Raw genomic sequence first — 12,617 nt, forward strand, 5'->3', positions numbered from 1 at the left:
GATAGATACATATTTAAATATATATATATATATATATATATAGATTCTTGAAAATTTTGTTCATTCCAAGTCCATTTACAAATTCAAAAATTAGAAAGAAAAGTGTCCTATTTAAGTTTAAGGTAAAATAAAAAGAAATTGTAAAATAAAAACCTTATGGCTTCCTCTCTTTTACATGCCATCTAAATTACTACTTATAAGCTAGCATTTTACGAAACAAATTAAAGGGAAGAAAATATTGGAATTTAAAATGATTTCAACACTTTGTCTTTCGGTTTATCATTTTCCGTTTCATGTACTATCATGGAATATGACGTAATTAAACATGAAAATATGAATAAACGTTTACGTAACACCAAATTAATAACCATAGGCCTATACCTAAATAAAGTTAATGAATTAATTAAGAAGATTCTTAGATTTGAATGGATCACGGTCAAAGCTTTGATTATTTTTTACCATTTAAGGGAAAGGTATATATAAGTAGTCCGAAAAAAACCATAATAAATACGAAGCCGACAAAACCAAAACCGATAAATTTATGCTATAATGGTTTGGTTTGGTTTGAATATTCAAAAAGACCGACTTAATTGGTTTGGTTTGTTTTAACAAACCGAATCTAGACCACGAACACTCTATGTGTAAATAAGTTTGAAACTTTGAATTCAAATATAGAATTTAAAGTTTGAAAAATAGGGTTGAGAGCATTTAAAATTTTAAATTCTCCATTTCAAATTTTCATTCACAACATTTTAACCTTTTTTAAAGTAAAATTTATGTCTAAATTGTTAACCCGAATCATTGCCTGCGTAACAAAATCGACTACATAGCAACCATATGGCCGGCTTAATCAACATGAGACATTTACTATCGTGGAATATGACATGTTTAAAACATTTTGTCTGAGTATAATAAAAATAACCAACACCCGATATAACATCGAAGTAACATGTAGACCTAGTGGCATCGAACATTGCATAGGAATACTAAATAGCGGATACGGCATACTTCTTCATAGCCTAATATGACATGAACATGAAATAAAAATCGTTTCTTTTGAATTGGGGCTAGCAATAAGCGGATACGTGTGAGATCTTAGCGATCCTGTGCGTCACAGTCATCACTCAAAATGCAAGCCTCAAGCAATAGGGACGTAAGTACACTGAAATTGTACTTGTATGTAAGGTAACTGAATGAATAAACGCGGTCATATGAAATAATAAAACCGAAATCAGAATCGTAAACCGGATATGAAATGAGCATAATCTGACATGCATATAATATAATATGAGTAAATCATTTTAAGTGGGAGAGCCTTAGTATAATTGACATGTAACCACCACGCGAGCACGTGGCTTTTAATCTCTGCCCGATCAGCTAAGCCATCTCATACTTTGTCGGCTTACAAGACATGAACATGACGTGACTGGATCCATAAAATAACCGGAAATAAGTAACATGAAGGAATCGTCCTAACAGGCCGGATCGATCCTTATCCTACGATGGAGTACGTAGTTTCAGGTATTAAACCTTCTCGATAATATGTGCAATTCCTAAAACCATGAACATGAACATGGTTGGCTGAAAAGCTCATGACTTGTAAACATGATTTGTATGTATAATCTAACATGTATATAGATATATAATATAACTTGTATGAAGCATGGAAACATGTAAAATCTATAGAACAGAATAATATTGATTCCTGACTTGTATTTGATAACCCATGGAGTTCAAAACATGAGTATTCATGGATTACGGAAAGATTCATAATAATCGAAATGATAGTCATGAATACAAATAACCGGAATAAGCATGATAACATATAACTATTGACATGTATCTAGGGTTTATCATGAACTGAGACATAATTTCCCAACTCTGAGGAAAAATCGTGTTTTCATGAATTAAACGTGATGTGGGGAAGAACAATGATGTTCCCTCACGTGGATAGAAGCCCTACATATATTAATTGATCCAAAACACCCAAAGAAGAATCCAAACTTTGAAAAAGAATCCCAAAATCTGAACTTGAATCCTTGAGAAGGGTTTTCTAGAAAACCCTGTGATTGTAGAGTAGAATCTTGTTAATAATCTCATGTATAATAGCTAGAATTACTTAGAAATATTTAGGAGGGACTTACCTTGGTGGGAAAGGATGAGGAGAGGAGAGAAAATTTGTGGTAGGGTTTGAAGAAGTGAAGAATAGAATGAAAAATTAGGAAAACAACGCATTTATAAATATTTCAGACAGATATAAAAAGCCATCAATTTGGCATGTCGCGTGCCTAGCAGCGTGCGGTACCCTGCTATGCATGTGTGTGCTCGTGCTCTCGCACTCAATGATCCTCACTTCGCTGCCCGGACACGCGGGACATGGCCCTAGGACGCAATCTAATCATGTCGTGAGCCTATGGACGAGCACCACTGATAGCTCTATAGTAAAACGTACATAACTTTTTGTACATAGATCCGTTTGACCTGATCCTTATATCGATGGAAAGGTATTTCAAAGGGCTAAAACTTTCATCAAGGAATATTTCCCAAATTCCCAACTAATAAGGGAGTTATAGTGGCTTGAAGTAAGTCCTTCTACAAATTCACTTGAAAACATGGTCCGTAGTGTAGCTTTCAACTCTAATTTGCCCAAATACTCTTCTTATACCTTTTATAGGTTTCAAAACACTTCCTACACCTTCCATCTTGATTTCATTATATCCCCATAGTACGGATCACATTTTAGCCCGAAGATACGAGGTGATACACAAATATGGACGAAATAATAAATAACTACGTCAATAATTTTCCTTGTAAGTGATTTTGATATTTCATCTTTTTCTTATTTCTTTTCACCACATTTGGGAGTACTACAAGCTCAATGATGGCTCCTGCATTGGAAAGCACGGGGTAGGGGGTCTGGGAGGGATTATGAGAAATTGTAATAATGACTGGATGGTAGGCTTCACCAAAGGAATGCCTCTACACCAACACACTCAAGTCTCAACCCTCTTAAAAGGGTTAACCATTGCTTTCCAATACGATCTACACCCTCTGGCGGTGGAGTGTGACTCAACTGAGGTAATACACATGATCCATAATGGCCACGAAAACTTACAATGCTTTAATCTATGAATGTAGGTATATGATGACAAAGTTAGGAACTAAGACATATGTAAGACCAAAGTCCGTGCCACGGAAAGGGAGTAGGAAGAAACTTTTGGTGACACCCGGATGTATATATTTCCTCTAGTGTATGCAAATAATTTTTTTTGAACATGAAGGAACTACCCATTATCTAAAAAAAAAATCACTACAATTTGTAATATTGATATTGGCCTGTAACCGTTTGAACAATCTTTGGAATTTGCCTCCAACTAACATGTAGTTAACTATATTTATTTTTAATTATAATATCCTTTTAACAAAAAAAAAAAAGATTAACTAGAGAGTATAAACTCTTCGTCCTTATAATTCAGAGGTCCCCAAATTAGATTCCTCAAAGAAATTACGAATAGTAATCTAAAAATCATGCCAAAGTGAATTCATTTTTTTTTTTAACTAATTGTCCAACCTTTGATAATGTTTTTCAAATGTGTGACATTTAATTTTTTTATTCAGTTCTACTTTCCTACGCAAAATTCCTTTGTATTCTATCTATTTCTTCATGAAAAATAAAATGATGGCAAGCGTTGGGCAAATCCCAAATTAAGAAAGTGTCCAAAAAGAATGTACTCTACAATATTTGAAGTTGAAGTGACATCTTTATACTCAATTCAAAGTTCCGGAATTAATTTGAAATACATCGATGGTAATGATCTAGTGAGTATGTGAAGCTTGAAAGAGAAATACTTCACAGTACACGATTTCATGGAGGTTCAAATGGAGCAACAATTCGTAAATCGATAATATAATTAACTTCATAAAATGTTGCATTTTTATGGAGGTTCAAATGGACCAACAATATTAAAACTAATAGTTTAATCCTTACCGGTCTTGTTAATTTCAGAAATATCACATTAGTTAGTTTGTCACAGCTGGCCTATTTAACTTCTCATTCTAAATCTTTCCTTGAATGTTAAATACTATTTTCAGCTTGTAAGTAAGGGATTATGAAATGAATGAAATAAATACTCTCTTCTATATCCCTTGTCCCTCTTCCCCAATCCCTTCCAACTCTTCTTCATCTGCAATTTAGCTCTGCTTTTGAGCTAATATAGACCAAATAAAAATACAATATCTCATTCAAATTTCATATCATTTTTGGAACTCAAGTATGAGAGATTGCTTTATTAAGTTCAACTGCATCGAAAATGGTCAAGAGGCAAATAAATACCACGTCTCTATTGCTTTCAATTAGATAACAGTTTAACATTATAGCATATTTCCAAGTGCAAAGAATTATGTTGCTAAAATAATAGTAAAAGAAGAAAAAAGGAACTTCTCCACAAACTTTAACCAGATGTTTATTCCTCAGTACATTACTCCTTTTGAACCTTTTGATAAAAAAAGAAATTGGACGAGAGAAATGGCTTCTCGTAATTAATTGCAAACTCCTTCCAACCAAAAACACAAAAAAAAGAGGAAAAGGTTAAGGCTTTTGACACATATTCTCCCAGGTACTGTTATTGCTCCACACACTATATCTCAAGGATATTCACAAGACCACCAAAAAGAAAGAGAAATATGTGTGTGTGTATTTCGGTCCATGAACCTCTATAGCGCAGACCAGAATTACTAAGCCTCGGAGATATGACCACCACTCTAAGCATCTTCTTTCCTCTCCTTCACCAAGGCTTTCATGTTCTGGCTTCATGCTGCTCTGAACCTTTTTGATAAATCATGATAGTATCCTATTTGCTGCATCCACAAACAGAAACAGAATAATAAGAGACCATGATCGGATTTAGCACACAATGATAAATACCTTAACTGTAAATGATACCAGGTTCCGAATCAGATGTACCTTGTCGGAGACAGATGGAGAAATTTTCTCCAAAGCACGTTTGAAATGTGACTCCTTGATGGTCGATGATATGTCACCACAACTTGTATCTATGGCTGTCAATTTATCTTCAAGTGCAACCATTGCAGCTTCATTCATCTAGCACATTTAAGCAACTGGGAAAAGTCAATAAAGGAAACACGCCTTTGATAAAAGTACCAACCATGAAAAAAAGAGATGTGACAAGTTCCATTGTTTTCAAGTTTTTTTTTTTTTTGTGTGTGTGTGTGTTGGGTTGGCGGGGGGGAGGGGTGGTAAAGGCAGGTAAAACAAGTGGGTTAGAACAAAAGCTGTACAAACCAGTGCAGCTAGGTCCGCTCCACTTAAACTTTTACAGGCATCATCTCTTCCAATAGCCATCAAGTCGACACTAGAATCTATAGGTTTTTTCCGGGCAAGAGCTTTTAAAATTAGACCACGCTCATCTGGAGTAGGTAGAGGGACATATAGGAGTCTCCCTAACCTTCCAGGTCGAAGAATAGCTTGGTCCATGACTTGGGCTGCAAACATAATAACATGAATAAGAACCAAAACAGGAAGTGAATCATTTACTTCCAATGTTCATTCCAAAAACAAAAGGCACAAATATCCAAAAGAACAAAATATACCTATTTGTGGCACCAATCACATAAACACCTTTTCTCTGATCTGCACCGTCTAGTTCTATTAGTAGCTGCAAAAATTAGAGAAATTTAACATTTGCAAAGGTTAAGAAGCATATAATATCCACTTTTGTCAAGAAAATATGTTCCATCATACAAACCTGATTCAAAAGCCTTTCCACAACCCAACCTCCTTCCTTACCACGCTTAGTTGTCAATGCATCCATCTGTAAAAACATGAAAAAATAAAAACGAATGTAAAAGAAAAGAAAAAAGAAGGTTGACAATCATGTGTTTTTCACAGAAGTTCTATTTTCTTTTTCTATTATTCCCTTACTTTGTTGTGTAATAAAACCATCAGTACAAAACTTAGCACTCGTGTCTGCACACTGTACTATGTATTAGACTTTTTGGCAATCATCTTATAAGTGCACAAGAATTTTGAAAGTTTCTATTTTTGTCTTATTCTATTACTAATTTTGGGTACTGAAGCAACAGTGCAAAACATACTCTAATATCTGAACACTGTACTATGTATTAGTCTTTGTAGCAAGCATCTTACAGGTGCACCTAAGTTTTCGAAGGAAATAAAAATGAGTAAAAGCTTTCTGCAGTACTATTGAAGGTGAGTGGATTATTAGACAAAATTAAGAGTGTTTAAGTTGTAAAGAGTGACAAGCACCTCATCGAAGAATAGAATGCATGGAGCACATGTTCTTGCACGGGTAAATAATGTCCTTATAGCTAACTCACTTTCACCAACATACTTGTTCAGAATTTCAGGTCCCTGGAGGAGATCAGTAAATGAGAAAACATGTCATGTTCAGTAGTGCAAAACTTTAAGAAAAGCAGTCATTAGGAAAATAGAAATTTGCAGGAACCTTAATGTGTATAAAATTTGCTCCAGCTTCATTAGCAACAGCCTTGGCAATTAATGTTTTACCGCATCCTGGGGACCATAAAGCAAGAATCCTGTTTCCAAGTCCACTCCAAAACCCTGAAATATAAAACAACTTCTAGAAGTTCTATACTTGGTGTACTCATAAGAAAAATTAACAAAAAAGTTGAGGTTAAGGCACTAAAAAGCCACACAGAACTGGTACTAACTTTGGACTTTTGCATTCATCAACTGATAGCTTACTAAACTTGTAACACAAAGGATGCTTGCTAAAGGAAATGCATGAATTTTACAACCAAAGGGCAAGCATTCATTTGATGGTGAATCCTCCCAACCTAGTAGCAGTGTTCCCGATGAACATAAGTCCCACCGGACACTTGCAACTATAGTTGTGACAAAGTTGGACGCATTGGTAGGACCAAGGACACAATTATAATGTTAAGAAAGTACAAGTGATCACACCAAAAAGAACACATAGTCTTCCAAGCACACTAAGATTCTCAGGCATGTGGGAGAAGAATTACTCAAAAAAGATACGTAACAGTACAACTCTAGTATTCCCCATGCCACAGAAAGTTCAACAAAGATGGCAAGAAAACTCTACCTTAACATTGATAATTTAAAGATCCTCTGCAATGGAATAAACAGAGGGCAAAGAAAGAGATAAATGCCCAAAGAAAGATCATGGACGAAATAAATAAAAGCGCCCAACATGAGATAAAGGGAAAGGAAAAGAAACATAACATAAGGAGGTCTTAAATGAAAGTTATCAGCTCAGTCAACTGACAAACCAGTGCGGTATTTCTATCTGAATATTCTATCTGAATATTCGATATAATTTAAGAGAATTACTGACCATGTAATCTTTAGGATTCTTTATACGCCTGACAATGTAACGGTCAAAGTCATGTCTTAATGAATCAAGGCCTCCAACATCTTCCCACTTTACATTTGGGATAGCGGAGAAACCTTCTCTTCTAGATGAGGGTTGAATCAGTTTAGCTGCTTCCTGCAGATTATCATAAGATTATTAGCAGGCTATATGAAACAGCTTGTTTCAGATTTACATGGAAGATAATCCCATACCCAGAAAGAGAGTATCAGATACTAGATCACTAAAAAATAAAATATCCAATAATCAAGCCAAACTTAATCCACTTTTTTTGTAAAGGCAGTGTTCGAGCCCACTTTCGTGCACCTTATTAATTCACTAGTTACCTGCTACTTCCACAAGAAAAGTTCCAGGGTAACTCTGTACACCAAAGACGAAATCAACTAACTTTTTTGTGCTTTTGTTGGAATTTGAACCCTGGTCTCCCATGGTCCACTCTATCTTCATTGATCGCTATGCCATATCCTTGATCGCTTTACCCATATATGTATTGTTCAATTCTCTTAACACGTATAAACTTCACGTGATAATGCTCTTAAAGGATGATGCACCCTCCTCCTTTTAGACTGCCAAACTTGATCTTAAATTTCATAGTCTAAATGGAGTGTGCATCATCCTTTAAAAGCATTATCATGCAAAGCTTATAAACATTAAGAGAATTTAAAACACGGGTAAAGCAATCTATTATACATATTAAACTGTGAAACTCAAAATCAACCACTACAATTTTGAGACAATAGAAAAGCTGATTTTTGAATATGCATGTAAATGAAAGTCATGGTTCTTCTACTTGCATAGGCTGGTGTAGGGGAGGAGCATCTATAGTTTCAGCGACAGGGTATAAAATGTCAAATGCCAATTAGATACGGTAATTATGGGTCACAACCAAAGGAATATTTCTCATAAAGGTAATCAAGATTCTCTACATCATAGTGCGCACCCGAAGGGTAGCGGCTACGGGTTCCCTTGTCATCAAAAAGATTCTCTGCATCATACCTCAAAATCAGCCATATTAATGCTGAGCTTTTCCATCTCTTCAGGTGACCATGGCTTTTTCCACCATTCCTCGGCATCTTCGCCTTCTGCCAATTCGCTTGAAAGCTCAACCTTCCTCACGTCTATTATCCTCTTCATTGCCAAGTTACCTGCCTTGTTAGTTAGAGCAGCCAAGTCTGCTCCAACAAATCCGGGGTTGAGCTAGCTATCTTCATGAGATCAAATGCACCCTCAACTCTTAGGTTACGTGTAAGCACGTACAAAATTTGCACCCTTGCATTTTCATCTGGAATACCCAAGGCGATTTCACGGTCGAATCGTCCAGGCCTCCTCAATGCGGGTCAATAGCATCAGGTCTATTTGTGGCCAATTACTAGGACATAACCAGGTTCACCATTAGATCCGTCTGATTTTGCTTCACTATTTCTTTTATCAGTAGGTAGAGTAGTTCCCTCTTCATCATCGGGTTTTACAACTCTATGTGACTCGTCCATGCACGTCATCAGCTGTGTTACAATGCGCCGCTCCATTTCTCTCTGTAAATTTTCTCTTTTGGAAGCAATTGCATCAATCTCATCAATAAACACAATAGATGGTGCTGTCCGGTATGCTTTTGAGAACAGTTCCCTTATGTTCTCTTCTGATGCACCTGAAAAGGAGAACTACCCAATTAAATCCACCCAGAGAACAATAAAAAACCAAACAAAAGACCTTAAACTGACAGCAACAAGAAAACACACACCCACTCCTTCTCAGAACACTCAAAACTATCATACTACTGATTGATGCACCATAATTGCTGCTAAAATAGCAGGCTTATGGATCCCCAAGAATATGATACTCCACCGTGGACATTGGGAACATATTCATTGTCTAAGGGTGGACACACTTCAAATATTATTAGTAACTCTATGCTACAAAATTTCCTTGAGTCGAGTGTCTATTGGACACAACCTTTCTACCTCCCAAGGTAAGGGTAAGGTCTCCGTACACACCACTCGCCCTAGACCCCACTTATGGGATTACCTTTGGGTATTATGCTGCTGTTGTTGTCTATGCTACAAAATGCCTGCTAATAGGAAATAGTAACGCGAATGAGATCAAACGTCAAATGGTTAGCTCCACCTGTAACTCCAGAGACCAATTCTGTGACAAATTATGCTTCGCAAAGATAAAAACCATGATGTAAATAAATCAAAAAGATGAAAGAATGAGTTTTCACCTGAAACTCCAGAGACCAACTCAGTAGCAGAAAGTTTGTAAAACGGAACTCGAGTCTCATTGGCAATAGCATGAGCTAACTTTGTTTTCCCACAGCCGGGTGGGCCATGAAAGAGTATCCCTGACATGGGCCTTACTCCAAGATGCTTAGTCAGCTGAGGAATACACTTCAAACATTTGTAACTCTATGCTATAAAATGCCTGCTAATATAGAAAAATAGTAACGTGAACGAAATCAAACATACAAACAGTTAGCTTCACCTGAGGATGGTACAATGGAACAATAACCTCCATCTTCAATTCCTCTAAGACTGCATCCATTCCACCTAAATCCTTAAACTTTGGCCCATCATTAATATCACCAAACTTGTCCCCCTCTCCTAAATCCCTCGTGGCAGCTTCATTCCTTTTCGACATATGAATCTTCTTCCTTTTTTCATTATTAGTGTCGTGAACAACCTCGTATTCGATTTTTTTTGACTTAATGGGAGTATTATTATTATTATTATTGGCTTGTTGTTGATTGTAGGTATGTCGAAGCATAGACTTCATTAAATCAGGCTTCTCTTCCAATTTCTCAGCGTAAATAGCATCGGAATCCTCAGAAGAAGAGTAAGAGTCACTACTGCTTTCGGATGTGGTAGCGATAGTAGACGAGTCTCCATCACCATCGCGATGATTCCTTATGTGTTTTGCTTCAAGGAGCTGTAAACGCCGTTCGGTGGTGTTACTTTTCAGCTTCTTTCTAGGGGGAGTTAGAACAACTTCTTCTTCAGTTGGGTTAGGGTTAGGGTTTTGGCAGAATTGGAGAATATTCTGGACCTGTTTGGTGAAGGGAAGTAGCTTTTGGCGGTTATAGTCAGAATAAGAAGAACGGAGGTGGTCGACGATATCTTCAACGGAGAGGTATTCGTTCTTACAGGAATCAATGCGCCGCCGAAGCTCTCTGTCGAACGGCGATGATAGTGGCCGTCTTCCTCCACCGCCGCCGCTGCGTCCTCCCCTTCCCATTGCCTATTCTGAGACCACTTTTCAGCACGATTTGGCTAATAAATTATAAAGGTTTAATTCTTTCCTTGGGGTTTTAGCGACCTAACAATTTTCTGTTTTTTCTTTTGGCTGAATTTCGACCAGGGTTTAAACTTTCATTTCTCAGATTTTCAGTTTTTGTTTTTCATTTATTTATTTAGTTCAAAAGATATAAAAATTGACACTTTGAAAGCCGGAAAAGGGTCAGATTTGCTCTTGTACTCTCATAAATAAGCTATATTTATCCTTAACTATACTTTTTCAATATATTTGCCCTTATCATCTAGTTTTAGGGTCATATTTGCCCTTGTACTCTTAGAAAAGTACATATTTACCCCTATTCCGTTAAATTCCCATGTCCAACCTTAATTTTCTTGCATGGTGCCTACGTGGCTTATTTTTTTACAAATTAAATTTGGTCACCATTTTAATTATTATAATCCGCTCACCCGATTAAACCCGACCCACCGTAAATTCCAAACTCAGGCATATTATGTAGCTAAGCAATATACTATCAGTAATAATATAATCGAAAACACATACAATTTGCTTTAATTGGTAAAGTAATTAAAAATATTTAAAGCTCAAACGGTAAATGTGTTTCAACAAATAGAATGAAAGTTGGCACGACCTGAAAAATAAGAGGAGACAAAATGTGTAGTTAAAAAACGTAGAATTTTTATAATCTTTTTCGATGTCACTTTTCTTTGATTATCGTGTTCGCTGAGAGTTATAAATTATCATTCCATCGCACGAAGTTTTGAATGTTTATAATAATAATAATAATAATAATAATAATAATAATAATAATAATAATAATAATAATATATATAAGGGTTACAAAATTTAAGAAGACTATTCACTCGGTTTACTGATGCAATCCATTTTATTATTCTGAAAAAGGGTTGTCCCTCTTTGCAGGATAATGAAGTGGTCGGTTGATGAGGATTAAAATTGTGAAAAATTTAATTTGGAAAAAAAAAATGTCATGTTGGAAAATTAAGGTGAGACATGAGGATTTCATGGAATAGTGGGTAAATATGACATTTTTTAGAGTACTAGGGCAAATATGACCCTAAAGTTGGATAACAAGGGCAAATATGTTGAAAAAATATAACGAATGACAAGTATAGCTCATTTGTAAAAGTACAAGGGCAAATCTGACCCTTTTCCACGCTGAATATGTGCTCGTTTATTTTGATGTGTGTTTCAAGTGTATTTCACGTCAATTAAAATATTTTATATGTAGTCACAAATAATTTATAATAAAGGTATGCATATTGTTTTTTGAGTACGGAACAGAGTCAAAGATGCCCTTAACATATTAAAAATTGTTCAAAAATGACCTCCTTTCATTTGATTAAATTTATCGATTTTTCCACCTGTTAGATCAAAAATGCCCTAACGCATTAGAAACAGGTCAAAATGCCTTTTCCCCCTATTTTGATCAAACTTTCCTTAAAGTTATTTTCAATTATCTCTTAATTAATGACACACGTCTTGTAAAATAAAATTGTGTACTGAAATTAAAAACCAACAAAAAGGCACAGAGAGAAAGAGAAAGCAAGGAGTAGTACTTTTCTATTTTCTTGGATGTCGTTTTCATTTACAGAACATGACTATTTATAGCCTAATGAAACTTGGGCTAGAGGAGTTGCTAAAGTGATAGCTAACATGGCATCCATATTTGTTCACAACACTCCCCCTTGGATGTCCATGTAAATTAAAAATTCTACTGAAAGAAAAGTATACATATTTATTTGTAATACTCATTTCCTCATTGGCTAAAAAACCCAAATGGGACAAAATCTTGATTAAGGAAAAAAAGTGCAGCGCGTATTTTACTAGTAATGCCTTAGTCCTACTCCCCCGATGAAAACATCACTTAATATCTCGAATCGATGCATTCCAATCTTGGATATTAGCTTCTCAAATATTGAGGTTGGCAATGCATTAGTGAACATATCTACTAAGTTA

At 35.7% G+C, this 12,617-nt stretch overlaps 1 pseudogene; it reads right to left on the reverse strand.

The window, feature by feature from the left end:
* Nucleotides 1-4,742: 4,742 nt before the first annotated feature.
* LOC132063247 (cell division control protein 48 homolog C-like) lies at nucleotides 4,743-10,622 on the reverse strand (annotated as a pseudogene).
* Between the last annotated feature and the right edge of the window lie 1,995 nt (nucleotides 10,623-12,617).

The sequence above is a fragment of the Lycium ferocissimum genome, chromosome 7 (genome assembly GCF_029784015.1).
Source record: "Lycium ferocissimum isolate CSIRO_LF1 chromosome 7, AGI_CSIRO_Lferr_CH_V1, whole genome shotgun sequence".
In the NCBI taxonomy this organism is placed as follows: domain Eukaryota; kingdom Viridiplantae; phylum Streptophyta; class Magnoliopsida; order Solanales; family Solanaceae; genus Lycium; species Lycium ferocissimum.